The 3526-nt window shown below is 36.8% G+C and overlaps 1 pseudogene; it reads right to left on the bottom strand.

The window, feature by feature from the left end:
* Positions 1 to 501: 501 nt before the first annotated feature.
* Positions 502 to 3149, bottom strand: LOC136833439 (zinc finger protein OZF-like; annotated as a pseudogene).
* Between the last annotated feature and the right edge of the window lie 377 nt (positions 3150 to 3526).

Here is a 3526-nt window from a genome sequence, read left to right as displayed (position 1 = left end):
TCTCAAATAAAATGCAAAGGTGCTACCAAATGAGCCAAAAAGGCATAAAAGACATTGGACACTGGTATGGAAGATGCGTAGACTGCCCAGGGAATGCTTCGGGTATAGAAGTACTTGGGTCCAGCTTCTCATGACTTGTGTCAGCTGGTAGTGCCCTTGCCTTTCACTTGTCTCAATGCATCAGTGAGTTTCTTGGTGGAATCTTCATAACGTCAAAGTTTTATTTTTTTTTTTATTCTCATGGGTCAGTTTCTGGTGAAAAATACAGATTTCTCTCTTCCATTTGTTGGTTTTTTCATGACAGCTGTTTCACCACTCTGTGCCATTTTCAATACATGATAGAAAGAAGTCAGCCTATTTTTCAGCAGAAACTGACGCATGAAAATCTGAAAAAACTCCGTTATGAAGATTCCTGCAAGAAACTCGTTGGTGCCACTAAAGAAACTGCTTTTAATGATCAGATATATATATATATATATATATATATATATATATATATATAATTATTCACTCACAGGATTGAAAAAAAATTGTCTGTAAACCTCTCATAAAGATTCTATGGAGCAAAAATACTTTCAGAATGTTTTAATCCAACAAACCATCCAAAACTGTCAAAACTAATTTTCATTGATTTCTCAAAATTCGGTCAACAGCACGCCCCGTAAAGATACAAAATATTACCCCCATTAGGTAATGGATTCTACTTACAAGGTCTTACAACGATAAACTTTGTTTTTAAAGCTATAAATTTACATCAAGTAGAAAAGATTTGCTTTACTGCAGTCGAATTTAAGTGGAAGGTTTTTTTAACAGGTATGAAACCGTGAGGTAACAAAGATCAATCACGATGCAGACATACAACTGGGTGTTTGGTAGAGTCTGCCCCTGAGAGCAGTGCACTGGCCAAAGTTGGTTGCACTGGGTTAGACTGGCGTGAGTAACCAGCAGTCTGTGAAGATAAAACTGTGAGATGAGCAATATGAGAGTGGAATGGAAGCGCACTTATTTGGCCATTGTGGTTAATCACGTCTCATATAATCACTTTTTTATTAAATCTTTTCCCACATTACATGCATTTGAACGCATTTCTCTCTCTCTCTCGCTGAATTTCTCAAATGAACTTCCAGGCCAGATGTTTGAGAAAATGTTTTCCGCCATTCCCTGAAGAAGAAATGCAGCACCTATCCAGTATGAGTCCTAGTGTGCCTTATAAGATTAGCTTTGAAAGAAAATGCCTTCCCACATTCTCTACGTATGAATGGCTTTTCCCCAGTATGACCCTTCATAAGATTTGTAAGACCAGGTTTGACAGGAAATGCTTTCCCACATTCTCTTCATGTGAATGGCTTCTCTGCAGAGTGCATCCTCAAATGAATGGTCAGAAGACTTTTCCGAGAAAATGTTTTCTTGCATTCTGTGCATGCAAATGGCTTCTCTCCAGTGTGAATCCTCATGTGAATAGTCAAATGATTTTTCCGAGTAAATGCTCTCTTACATTCCGTGCATGTGAACAGCTTCTCTCCAGTGTGGCTCCTCATATGCTTTGTAAGATCACTTTTCTGAAGAAATGCTTTTCCACATTTCTCGCATATGAATGGTTTCTCTCCAGTATGGCTCCTCACATAATTGTCAATTGGCTTTTACGACAAAACCCTTTCCCACACTCTGAGCAGTTGAATAGCTTCTCTCCAGTGTGAGCCCTTATATGCATCGTAAGATCGCTCTTTTGAGAAAATGCCCTACCACACTCAGCACACCGAAAAGGTTTCTCTCCAGTGTGAAGCCTCATATGAATTACAAGTTCGCTTTTCTGAGAAAATTCTTTCCCACACTGACTACACTGAAAAGGATTCTCTCCTGTATGTCTCCTCGTATGAATGATCAACTTGGATTTTTGAGAAAAAGCTTTCCCACAATCCCCACAGACAAAAGGCTTCTCTCCCGTGTGACTTCTCATGTGAACTGTGAGAGTAGATTTTTCACTAAACGATTTCCCACATTCCTTACACATGAATGGCTTCTCTTTGGTGTGAATCCTTATATGAACCACCAGATGATGTTTAAGAGAAAACGTTTTCCCACATTCTGTACATCTAAAAGGCTTCTCTCTGGTATCACTCTGTCTTCCTCCTATCTCACCATCCTTTTTGCAGTCTGGCGAATCTCTGCTAATCACCGGTGAATTAATATTGCATGAATATGAACATTTCACATCACCTTCATTAAGCTTGTGGCATACCTCAGGTTCTGTCTTGACTTCTTCAAATGGATCCAAAGACCAAGAACAATCGTCAATGGCACCATTACAGCCAACCAAATCCCAGTTTTCGTGACTGACTAGAGGGAGTGATAATGAGTCTTCTACTTCACTTTTCACAGGAAGATCTAAGGACAGTTCTGAATTCATTTTAGCCTTTTGTCCTTCAGCGTTGTATACTTTTCCTTGCACTCAGTGCACTACAGTTTGAAAGTCAAGCTCTGCACTTCCTATCCCAGGAACTAATGTGCTATTTCATTCATGCTGAATAATAATAATCTTCAACATACACTAGTGTCTTTTCTCCCAGTGTCTCATTCCCAATTACCCACAAAAGTTCCCTTCCTTATGAAAGCATCTACTTCACTAAAGAAAATATGATATTCGGACCTGAACTGATATTTTTTAAAGCTTTATATAATTTACTACTGATGCTGATTTAACAGGTGATGATAACTTACAATTACATTCACCGGTTGGCACTCATTCATAGAAGAATATCCATAGCTTTCCAAACACTGACGCTAGATATTGGTGACAGTTTGCTTGGGAAGAAAAAATCTGAAAGTAGAGAAGGCAACACAAAATTAGAGAACAGAAAATGAAGTTTAATTCCAGCGTTTTCAGTAAAACTCTCTGGGTGATTAAGATCATTTCACTAACACAGCTGTTTATCAGAGGATATGACTGTGGTATCATTAGCTTTAGACATTCCTTGGTTCTACGAGAGCACTTTAAAATACCTATCATTGATAATCTAACATAGCTAGATAATTTACAGCTTGGTCATGATATGTTGTGAAATTTAAATGCTGACATGTATTCCTTAGAATTGTATTTTATATTTCCAAGAAATATTGTCTCTATTTCATTTTTAACCATTTAAAAAAAATTAAAGTTCTTCTGTAATGGTCAGTTGAAAAGCTTTATTATGGGTTATTTCTTTTCCTTGGAACTTGTCCATCTATTTTACCTTTTCTAATGATTTCTTATGACAATCTTGTGGATTTGATTGAAGTTATTTGCAAAATTCTTAAACTAAAATCGCAAAGAACAATTGGAAAATAAAAAGATTAATAATTTTTAACACTCATCAACTATTATTATACAGTATTAATTGTAATTGAAACCAAGCATAAGATTTGTTTGAAGAGCACCTTTAATGAAAACACTCAACGTCATTCCTACAAGAAACATTTAAGGTTACTTGTAACACAATACTTGATACCCAAACAATTTCTTTGAAAAGTTCCAATGACCAAGATGAAC

This window comes from Macrobrachium rosenbergii, chromosome 51, assembly GCF_040412425.1.
Source record: "Macrobrachium rosenbergii isolate ZJJX-2024 chromosome 51, ASM4041242v1, whole genome shotgun sequence".
NCBI classification, from domain to species: domain Eukaryota; kingdom Metazoa; phylum Arthropoda; class Malacostraca; order Decapoda; family Palaemonidae; genus Macrobrachium; species Macrobrachium rosenbergii.
Note: the sequence above shows the minus strand (reverse complement) of the source record. Positions and strands in the feature narration are given on the sequence as shown.